Consider the following 12039-nt stretch of genomic DNA (forward strand, 5'->3'; position numbering starts at 1 on the left):
TATATGCTGGATTATGTTTATTGATTTGTGTATGTTGAACCAGCCTTGCATCCCAGGGATGAAGCCCACTTGACCATGGTGGATAAGCTTTTTGATGTGCTGCTGGATTTGGTTTGCCAGTATTTTATTAAGGATTTTTGCATCAATGTTCATCAGGGATATTGGTCTAAAATTCTCTATTTTTGTTGTATCTCTGTCAGGCTTTGGTATCAGGATGATGTTGGCCTCGTAAAATGAGTTCGGGAGGATTCCCTCTTTTTCTATTGATTGGAATAGTTTCAGAAGGAATAGTACCAACTCCTCCTTGTACCTCTGGTAGAATACGGTTGTGAATCCGTCTGATCCTGGACTTTTTTTGGTTAGTAGGCTATTAATTATTGCCTCAATTTCAGAGCCTGCTATTGGTCTATTCAGGGATTCAACTTCTTCCTGGTTTAGTCTTGGGAGAGTGTAAGTGTTCAGGAAATTATCAATTTCTTCTACGTTTTCTAGTTTATTTGCGTAGAGGTGTTTATAGTATTCTCTGATGGTAGTTTGTACTTCTGTGGTGTCGGTGGTGATATCCCCTTTATCATTTTTTATTGCATCTATTTGATTCTTCTCTCTTTTCCTCTTTATTAGTCTTGCTAGTGGGCTATCAATTTTGTTGATCTTTTCAAAAAACCAGCTCCTGGATTCATTGATTTTTTGGAGGGTTTTTTGTGTCTCTATCTCCTTCAGTTCTGCTCTGATCTTAGTTATTTCTAGCCTTCTGTTAGCTTTTGAATGTGTTTGCTCTTGCTTCTCTAGCTCTTTAAATTTTGATGTTAGGGTGTCAAGTTTAGATCTTTCCTATTTTCTCTTGTGGGCATTTAGTGCTATAAATTTCCCTCTACACACTGCTTTAAATGTGTCCCAGAGATTCTGGTATGTTGTATCTTTGTTCTCATTGGTTTCAAAGAACATCTTTATTTCTGCCTTCATTTCGTTATATACCCAGTAGTCATTCAGGAGCAGGTTGTTCAGTTTCCATGTAGTTGAGTGGTTTTGAGTGAGTTTCTTAATCCTGAGTTCTAGTTTGATTGCACTGTGGTCTGAGAGACAGTTTGTGATAATTTCTGTTCTTTTACGTTTGCTGAGGAGTGCTTTACTTCCAACTATGTGGTCAATTTTGAAATAAGTGCAATGTGGTGCTGAGAAGAATGTATATTCTGTTGATTTGGGGTGGAGAGTTCTGTAGATGTCTATTAGGTCCGCTTGGTGCAGAGTTGAGTTCAATTCCTGGATATCCTTTTTAACTTTCTGTCTCATTGATCTGTCTAAGGTAGACAGTGGGGTGTTAAAGTCTCCCATTATTGTTGTATGGGAGTCTAAGTCTCTTTGTAAGTCTCTAAAGACTTGCTTTATGAATCTGGGTGCTCCTGTATTGGATGCATATATATTTAGGATAATTAGCTCTTCCTGATGAATTGATCCCTTTACCATTATGTAATGGCTTTCTTTGTCTCTTTTGATTTTTTATGGTTTAAAGTCTGTTTTATCAGAGACTAGGATTGCAACCCCTGGTTTTTTTTGTTTTCCATTTGCTTGGTAGATCTTCCTGCATCCCTTTATTTTGAGCCTATGTGTGTCTCTGCATGTGACATGGGTCTCCTGAATACAGCAAACTGATGGGTCTTGGTTCTTTATCGGATTTGCCAGTCTGCGTCTTTTAATTGAACCGTTTAGTCCATTTACATTTAAGGTTAATATTGTTATGTGTGAATTTGATCCTGTCATTATGATATTAGCTGGTTATTTTGCTTGCTAGTTGATGCAGTTTATTCCTAGCATTGATGGACTTTACATTTTGACATGTTTTTGCAATGGCTGGTACCTGCTGTTCCTTTCCATGTTTAATGCTTCCTTCAGGATCCCCTGTAGGGCAGGCCTGGTGGTGACAAAATCTCTAACATTTACTTGTCTGTAAAGGATTTTATTTCTCCTTCACTTATGAAATTTAGTTTGGCTGGATATGAAATTCTGGGTTGAAAATTCTTTTCTTTAAGAATGTTGAATATTGGCCCCTTCTCTCTTCTGACTTGGAGAGTTTCTGCCAAGAGATCTGCTGTTAGTCTGATGGGCTTCCCTTTGTGGGTAACCCGACCTTTCTCTCTGGCTGCCCTTAACATTTTTTCCTTCAACTTTGGTGAATCTGACAATTATGTGTCTTGGAGTTGCACTTCTCGAGGAGTATCTTTGTGGCTTTCTCTGTATTTCCTGAATTTGAATGTTGGCCTGCCTTACTAGGTTGGGGAAGTTCTCCTGGATGATATCCTGCAGAGTGTTTTCCAAGTTGGTTCTATTTTCCCCGTCACTTTCAGGCACACCAATCAGACGTAGATTTGGTCTTTTCACATAATTCCATATTTCTTGGAGGCTTTGTTCATTTCTTTTTACTCTTTTTTCTCTACACTTCTCTTCTCACTTCATTTCATTCATTTGATCTTCAATCGCTGATATTCTTTCTTCCAGTTGGTCCAGTCGGTTACTGAAGCTTGTGCATTTGTCATGTAGTTCTCGTGTTATGGTTTTCATCTCTGTCAGTTCTTTTAAGGTCTTCTCTGCATTGATTATTCTAGTTATTCATTCATCCATTCTTTTTTCAAGGTTTTTAGTTTCTTTGTGCTGGTTACGTAGTTCCTCCTTTAGCTCTGAGAAGTTTGATTGACTGAAGCCTTCTCTCAACTTGTCAAAGTCATTCTCCGTCCAGCTTTGTTCTGTTGCTGGCGATGAGCTGTGTTCCTTTGGAGGGGGAGATGTGCTCTGATTTTTTGAATTTCCAGCTTTTCTGCACTCCTTTTTCCCCATCTTTGTGGTTTTATCTGCTTTGATCTTTGATGATGGTGACATACTGATGGGGCTTTGGTGTGAGTGTCCTTTCTGTTTGTTAGTTTTCCTTCTAACAGTCAGGACCCTCAGCTGTAGGTCTGTTGGAGTTTGCTTGAGGTCCACTCCAGACCCTGTTTGCCTGGTATCAGCAGCGGAGGCTGCAGAAGATAGAATATTGCTGAACAGCGAGTGTTGCTGTCTGATTCTTGCTCTGGAAGCTTCGTCTCAGGGGTGTACCCTGCCGTGTGAGGTGTGAGGTGTTGGTCTGCACCTAGTGGGTGATGTCTCCCAGTTAGGCTACTCAGGGGTCAGGGACCCACTTGAGCAGGCAGTCTGTCCGTTCTCAGATCTCAACCTCCGTGCTGGGAGATCCACTTCTCTCTTCAAAGCTGTCAGACAGGGGCATTTACCTCTGCCGAGGTTTCTGCTGCTTTTTGTTTAGCTATGTCCTGTCCCCAGAGGAGGAGTCTACAGAGGCAGGCCAGCCTCCTTGAGCTGTGGTGGGCTCCACCCAGTTTGAGCTTCCCAGTGGCTTTGTTCATCTACTTAAGCCCCGGCAATGGTGGGCGCCCCTCCCCCAGCCTCACTGCCACCTTGCAGTTAGATCTCAGACTGCTGTGCTAGCAATGAGGGAGGCTCCATGGGCATGGGACACTCTGGATCAGGTGTAGGATATAATCTCCTGGTGTGCTGTGTGCTAAGACCCTTGGTAAAGCGCAGCATTAGGGTGGGAGTTACCTGATTTTCCAGGTGTTGTGTGTCTCAATTTCCTTTGGCTAGGAAAAGAAATTCCCTACCCCCTTGCACTTCCCAGGTGAGGCGATGCCTCGCCCTGCTTCAGCTCTCGCTGGTCTGGTCGGGCTGCACCCATGGACCAGTGCCAACTGTCCGACATGCCCCAGTGAGATGAACCAGGTACCTCAGTTGAAAATGCAGAAATCACCCGTCTTCTGTGTTGCTCACGCTGGGAGCTGGAGGCTGGAGCTGTTCCTATTCGGTAAAGAACTCTTAAACCTCAGCAATAAGGAAATAATCCACTTTAAAAAATGAGTGAAAGATCTGAATAGACACCTCATCAAAGAAAATATACAATGGCAAATAAGCATATGAAAAGATGCTCAACATCGTATGTCATGAGGGAATTGAAAATAAAGTAACAATGAGATATTACTACAACTACTACACACCCATTAAAAGAGTATACCCAAAAGAGTGACAATACCAAATACTGGCAAGGATGTAGGAATGCAAAATGATACAACCACTTTGGAAGACAGGTAGTTTCTTTAAAAATTAAACATACTTTGTAGGATTCAGTATTAGCATTCCTTGGTATTTATCTAAATAAAAGTTTATGTCCACACAAAAACCTACACGTGAATGTTTAAAGCAGTTTTGGTAATTAATTTTCAAAATCTGTAAGCAACTATGATGTACTTCATTATAAGAATGTATAAATAAGCTGTGGTACAATATATCTATACAATTGAAAATTATTTAGCAGTAAAAAGAGAAGAGTTATCAAGCAATGAAAAGACATGGAGGAACCTTAAGTGCCTAATACTAATGTTAACTAAAAAAAGCAAATCTAAAAAAGTTCCTTACTGTATGATTCTAATTACAAGATATTCTGGAAAACACAAAACCATGGAGACAGTAGGAAAGATTAACGTACAAAAAATAGAGAATGTCAACAAACAATTACAAGTTTTATATTTGTTTAATGTTTAAATGTGCCATGTCACATTACAACATAAGTACAACTTAATTTTGACACAAATTGAACATTTTAAGTCTACTAATCATAAAGAAAAGTATTTTATTTTCACCATGGTTATTCCTCTGTTTAACTCAGCAAGAAAATATCTAGAACTTACGTTAATTGCTGAGCTCACCTCGCAGAGCTGTTATTTTAAATAATTAAATTTATTTTTCTCTTTTGTTTTTGTACCACTAAAGGTAAATTATCAAACATGGTAACTGCAGTATCTGAAGCCTCAATATTTAAAGCATTTATTAACAATTTCAGTATTTTCCTACAGAATCTTTCTAGTGGCATATGGTGAAGCAGCTGTTGCTACTCTTAGGCCTGTTGCTAGGGAACAAAGAATCAGGGTGATTTTCCTAGGCTCTGGACTTTAATGGAGATCACTTAAATTAATCACACTGGATAATGTGATTCAGAAAACATCCAGCAGGTAGAAAGAGGTAAAGCCAGCAGCTGGTTCTTTAAAAAACTAATAATTAATAATGGGGAGGTTGGAGGGTTGAGGCTCATGTATACATAGTTCAGACAAAGAAAACTGCAAGATTATACCTTATTTTCTGTATTTCTACTGCTAAACAATACTGAAAATTGTCCCCTTGGGACTTTCATTTCCCTTTAAAGCAGTTCTTGATCCTAGGTAAAAACACAGTAATGATAAAGCACTCTGAGAAAAAGTAATATCATGAGTTTAGCACTTGGAGAAAGAAAAGGGAGTCTATAGTGTTCTGCCCCCATTCCCTATCTTCCTTAGCGTAATAGGGATGCGAAACATGGGTGTAACTGTCAGAAAAGCTTTAAAACTCTCAAAATGACATGACATCCATTGTGTAAGTTGTAAAGCAAGTCATGGAGGGAGTACAGTGGTATGGATTTTGAAGTCAGAAGGAACTGAGTTTAAATCCTGACTTTATTAGTTATTACTTACAGGACCTTGGGAAAGTTACTTGACTACTCTGAGCTTTGGTTTCTTCATGTACAATGCAAAAAAATAATAATGATAAAAATATCTATAGCTCAAAAAGCTATTGTGTTAAATAAGATAATGTACATAAAGTTCATTTCATGGCTAACAGTCAACTAACAGTCAATATGTTAGATATTACTTTGACAAGCATATTTTCATCAAGTGAAAGTAAGCACTTTCATAAAGCTTACTTAATGATACTTCAACTGTTCTGATGTCCTGCCTGTTGAATAAGCTTATTTGTTCATGTTGCTACTTGTACAGCTTTGTAGGGCCTCTACATGCAATTCGCCTCCTTTAGTTATTTCATATTTTGACCATGTTTTTATTTTTATCTTCTTGTAAATGTAATTCTTTTATATCAATGACCCAGCAACAACAACAAAAAACTCTAGAAAACAAAAAAGGCTGTGTTGTCTTTCACAAAAAATTGTAAAACTCAGCATGCCTGAGGATGGTGTCAATAGCAGTATCATGAAATAGGTCTTTGTGTTATTGTTAATAATCGGTCAAGATGTGGCTAGGTGTGGTGACTCATGCCTGCAATCCCAGCACTTTGAGAAGCTGAGGCAGGAGGACTGCTTGAGACCAAGAGTTCAAGACCAGACAGGGCAACATAGACCCCGTTTTCACAAAATACAAAAAAAGTTAGCTAGGTGTGATGGTGTATACCTGTAGTCCTATCCACTCAGGAGTCTGAGGCAGGAAGATCACTTGAGCTCAGGAGTTTGAGGTTATAGTGAGCTATGATCACACCACTGCACTACAACCTGAGTGACAGAGTGAGAAATTGTCTCTAAAAAAAAATTAAAATTAAAAATTAAAAGAAAATAAGCTGTCAACACTGGCTCTAAAAGAGATGTAGAATATGACGCAGTTTCATGCTGGGTTCTTCTATGATTTCAAACTCTTGAAAATAGTGTTTAGACTGAACCAATTAAAACTTAATTTCAAAGTATAAGGTCTTCAGATTTGTCTTAAAAGTTTTAATAATATCTTGTTATAACGATTTTAAAACTGAAACATAATATTATAAAAGATATAGTACTGTCCTGTCGCTTGCAGAAATTGTTAGGTAAAAAAGACAGCTGCAATGTGGAATCACTGAATACGCAAAAAGTTTCAAATTGAAAAAAAATTCAATACAAAAGAAGTTTTTGTATTTGAAATCACTAGTTTTGGTGTAAATATGGATTCTGTGATGAAACTACAGCTTTATTTGTTCACTCAAAATAGGTGGAGAAAATACATATTTATTTCTTAGAAAAAATATTTACTCTTCTAAGAACATAATTAATCTATGTTAGTCTATCTCATATAGAAATAAAAGAAATATGATGCTTCTTGTTATTCATGGCAATTACATTCTTTAAAGTTTCTGCAAACACTGAATTAGCAATACTGAACCATTGTTTCTAGGGAATTATAGGGTTAGGTTACTGTAAGCCTCTGTTCACAATATCTTCATTAACTGATCAATACATAGCCTTATTTTATGTGTGTTTCTGCTGAAAGACATTTAATATATATTGCTAATTCATTAATTGTGAACTCATGGCCAATAGCACTATAACTCAGGCTTGAATGAGGCTTATCTAACATGTATTTTCTCCATAAGGCACAACACTTAGGAAAACTAGACAACACTTCTGCACTAGGCTTGGGGGCCGTTTTTTTTGTTTGTTTGTTTTTTGTTTTTTGTTTTTGGAGATGGAGTCTCACTCTGTGGCCCAGGCTGGAGTGCAGTGGCGTACTGCAAGCTCCGCCTCCCAGGTTCACGCCATTCTCCTGCCTCAGCCTCCGGAGTAGCTGAGACTACAGGCGCCAGCTACCATGCCCGGCTAATTTTTTTTTTTTGTATTTTTAGTAGAGACGATGTTTCACCATGTTAGCCAGGATAGTCTCGATCTCCTGACCTCATGATACGCCCGCCCTGGCCTCCCAAAGTGCTGGGATTACAGGTGTGAGCCACCTCGCCCGGCCAGGGGCCATTTTAAACACTAAAACCACTAAGAAAAAGCATGTGGGAAATGTGGCATTAAATAAGCCACAAAAAGGACACTTGTTTATAATGAGAGCTAAGATAAGGCGGCAGAGCCTTGCCTTCAACTTCAGCTGCGAAAGTGCACCTTGAACAACACATTTTTTTCAGCTCTTGTGCATGTTTGCTAAAGGCTGCAGAAGCAACAGGAGTACTCCTTTGAGAGATACGAATAAATTTTAGTGAATAGGTAAATTCACCAATACAAAATTATAAATAATGAAGATCAACTGTAATTAATACAATTCAAGGTGTCCCATACCTTTTCTTCCAAATTTGAATTTATTTTGTTCAAAGCTTCTTTATCATGTTGAGAGGATCTATAAAAATCTTTCTAAGGAGCTTCAAAATAAAACCAAACATATTTTTTCTTGGTCTACAAACAAAGAAACATGACTTCATTATTTATCATCTGACAGAAGTAACCAAAAATTTCATAATTACTTAATCACAGAAGAGAAATCATGCAACAAAAAAAATTCTCCGTAAGATTTCACAGTTGAAACTCTTCCTTTCCGAGGAGACAAAAACAAACAAAAAAAAAAATGGGGGAAAAACCCCAACGCAATCCCAACTCTACATTTTCTCATTATTTTTCAGAATGCTAATAAAACGCGGCCAGGAGTGGTGGCTCACGTCTGTAATCTCAGCACTTCGGGAGGCCGAGGCGGGCAGATCACTTGAGGTCAGGAGTTCCAGACTGGCCTGTCCAACATGGCAAACCCCATCTCCACTAAAAATACACAAATAAGCCTGGCATTGTGGCGCATGCCTGTAATCCCAGCTACTGGGAAGACTGAGGCAGGAGAATCACTTGAACCCGGGAGGCAGAGGTTGCAGTGAGCTGAGAATGTGGCACTCCAGCCTGGGCAACAGAGTGAGACTCTTGTCTCAGAAAAAAAAAGAATAGTAATAAAATGAATACTTACTACTGAAAATTTAGATACTATTTAGTAAACGTAAATTGATAATTTCCAGCGAATGATTAGCACAAAATAAAATAAATCAGAACTCCTTTATAAATTGGATGAAGCATCAAATGAAGCAACGGCCAAATAGGCAAACGAACATGATCCCAGAATTTCTACTCCCTGAAATTATGCAAATATGACTATCAATTAATTATAATCATTTTAATACAGCAGTCAATTAACGCTCCTTGTGTCTCAGAGCTATTATATACTGTTTCGGTTTAAGGATAAAATATTCATGTCCAATTCTGTACTGCCTGCAAATACACTCAGGGAACATGGTAGTGAACAGGAAACTTAGAAGCCTGACACAAATGGGTACTGAATGACTACTGAATGTAGACTGGCAACCAAACTGTGCGACCTTGAACACTCAGTGGTACTGTGTATAAACGTGTCACATGAGCGAAGACAGAGCTATTTTATTAAATTAATCTCGTGTATAAGAATTTCATACTTTGGTTTATTATCATAGCTTACATTTCAAACTTAATCTTCTGTTCCTAAAGTCCTATGCTGCTATGGCACAGTAGCTGGGAAGACATAAATGGAAAGTAACATGATTTTAGGAAGAGTCCAGCATTATTAAAAAATAATGCCTTTGAGAGGTATTTATCTAGAAGACTGCATAAAGTTTCCTACTTTTATAGAGCAAGCAGCCACTGTCACCCCTATATGATCTGTTGTACTCCCACCTGATAACATTTCAGTAAAGTTATATCTAGGATTACTAAACATATATGGTGTTTTTCTTTCTACGAAAGCTCTTTTGGTATTACATAGCTTACATTTAATATGCTAAACTTCAAAATCATTTTTATTCATGCTCATGTCTTAGGAATAGTGGTTTTTTGTTTTTTGTTTTTTTTTTTTTGAGATGAAGTCTCGCTCTTGTCCCCCAGGCTGGAGTGCAATGGTGCAATCTCGGCTCACTGCAACCTCTGCCTCCTGGGTTCAAGCAATTATCCTGTCTCAGCCTCCTGAGTAGCTGGGATTACAGGTGCCTGCCACCACGCCCGGCTAATTTTTGTATTTTTAGTAGAGATGGGGTTTCACCATGTTGGCCAGGCTGGTCTACGAACTCCTGACCTCAGGTGATCCGCCCGCCTTGGCCCCGAGGAATAGGTTTTAAACTAATATTGGGATAAGTACAAATGGTAGGGTATCATCTCATTAACATGCTTTGCAATTTGTAAGGTACCATTTGGACAGGAGACAGAAGAAACAATTTTTGGACTCACTTTTGAAATACTCTTTTAAGGAACTTTTTCGGAAAAAACCTCAACCTTGGTTGGATTCTTGTAAGATGGAGCACATATATTTATCACCTCTCTCTCCCATAAAATGACAGAGGAAAAAAAAATGGTAGAAACTACAACTAACAGAAAACAAAAACAGGACAGTCATGAACATGAGATTTCAACATATTTCTGCAACACGAAAAGTAGAAGGAGGAGTGGCTACTAATGAAGCCATGTAGACAAAGATGGAGGACAGTCTGGAATCATATGGAGAGGGAAGCAGAAGCTTATGTACCTTGCAGAAACCTTGAGAGGCTTGGCACTCCAAAACATAGGATACAGAAGAGAGAAATTCAGAGTGAAATGAGCAAAAGAATCAGGATATTAACATCTCTGGGTCATTGTTTCCTTCCCTACACAATACCAATAAAAATATACCCCTTGTATGATTTTTATGAGAATTAAATAAAATAATGTGCATATATATAGGTAAAAATGGACCACAACCTCTCCCCTCAACACACATATATCACACAGCTAGAAAGATTGGGTTTGTATCCCAACCCCTTTCCCTCACCCAGGCAAAAAGAAGAAGCATTTTTGCTACAGAAATTGAATGACATTAGAGAAAAACTCCCTGCTGCCACCCTCCTTACATTTACAATTGGCCCAGTATAATGGCTGTCAAACCAATCACCTCAAAGCAAGGAACATGGCGCAGAAATCTCTAAGTCACTTTTTATTGCCTCAAAGATCCAATGTTTAAGCATTAAAATATGGCTGAAGCACTTGCATAGCAATTACTTGATTTATTTTTCCTGATTTCATCTGGTAACTCGTCAATAAAAGTTAATTTTAACCTTAATTTAAGTAGATATAATTATAAAATATTATACTCTCTATATTACATGTTTGCGGGATTTACCTATAGGAGGGACTCATCAAAGTTCTGCTATCCATGAATATGGTGAAAAGGTGCATCTTCTTCTCAACTTGTACCTTTCCAGTTTACTTGGGACCCCCTTAGGGGCTACCAAGAAACTCCTAAGGCAGTGTTTCTTAAACTTGGATTACGAGTGTTCAGTGAACTAATAGCAAATCAAAAAAAAAAAAAAAAAGAAAAACAAAAGCAATGGGATAATGTCAAAAGGACATTAGGAGCTAATTTGAAGGCGGCTCCTATTGGCCAAACCTGGAACTTCAAAATAAAAATGACAGTAATGAATTAATTGTCCCTTAACATTTGCAGTAGACTGGTTCCAGGATCACCCCCTCATGTCACCTCCCCCAGATACCAAAATCCACGGATGCTCAAGTCCCTTGTATAAAATGGCATAGTATACATCCTCCTGTACACTTTAAATCATCTCTAGGTCACTTATAACATCCAGTAAGATGTAAATGCTACGTAAATAGTTGTTATACTGTATTCTACAATTTGTATTATTATTTATTGTTGTATTGTTACTCTCTATTTTTTCCAAATATTTTCAATTGTGGTCGAATGACACTGTGGATGCAGATCCACAAATACTGAGGAAAAACTGTATAATCCATTACATAAAAAAAGAATCTGTGAGTCTACACTGATGATGATCAATAGAAACATAAAGGAGAAGGAAAGCTCTTTTTTAGAGTAGAATTCTAATTAAAGGAGATAGAATAATGTAGTTAGAAAAATTATCATTGTACCATCAGAGAAAAAATAATTTAGTCAAGAATTGTCAATGGATGCTGCTGAATCTGGAGTTTGACAAAGAATGGAATACTTACAGAATCCCAAAGTATCTTCCCACATATCAGTCATTAATTACAAGAAAAAATTAAGAAATAAGACAAAACCTTAACCAAATGATGAAAATTAACATTTACAAATAAGAGGCAAATGCACATCATGTGCCTCTAGATGTGATGCCCTGAGGACACAACATCATTATATAGCATTCCAGCCAAAAATCCATAATCTGAATTTAATAGGGAATATACTCAAAAGGCAGTCTGTAAAATAACAGAATCTTTTCCTTCAAAAATGCCAATGCCGGGCTGGGAACGGTGGTTCATGCCTCTGATCTCAGTGCTTTGGGAGAGCAAGGCCGAGAGAATTGCTTGAGGCCAGCCCAGGCAACATAGCAAGACCATCTCTATAAAAAATTAAAAGATTAGATGAGTGTGGTGGCACATGCCTGTAGTCCTACCTACTTAGG

General features: G+C 38.0%; 1 protein-coding gene across 4 annotated transcripts in view; it reads right to left on the bottom strand.

Moving 5' to 3' along the window:
- The window catches only part of FBXO8 (F-box protein 8), a 55479-nt gene that overhangs the window by 32029 nt on the left and 11411 nt on the right, over positions 1-12039 (bottom strand). For 2 of the 4 annotated variants that reach the window (XM_015139520.3, XM_078001605.1), the window contains one exon: positions 7886-7999. The gene's annotated coding sequence lies outside the window, so the exon portion shown is untranslated. 4 annotated transcript variants of the gene reach the window in all.

The sequence above is a fragment of the Macaca mulatta genome, chromosome 5 (assembly GCF_049350105.2).
Source record: "Macaca mulatta isolate MMU2019108-1 chromosome 5, T2T-MMU8v2.0, whole genome shotgun sequence".
Lineage (NCBI taxonomy): Eukaryota > Metazoa > Chordata > Mammalia > Primates > Cercopithecidae > Macaca > Macaca mulatta.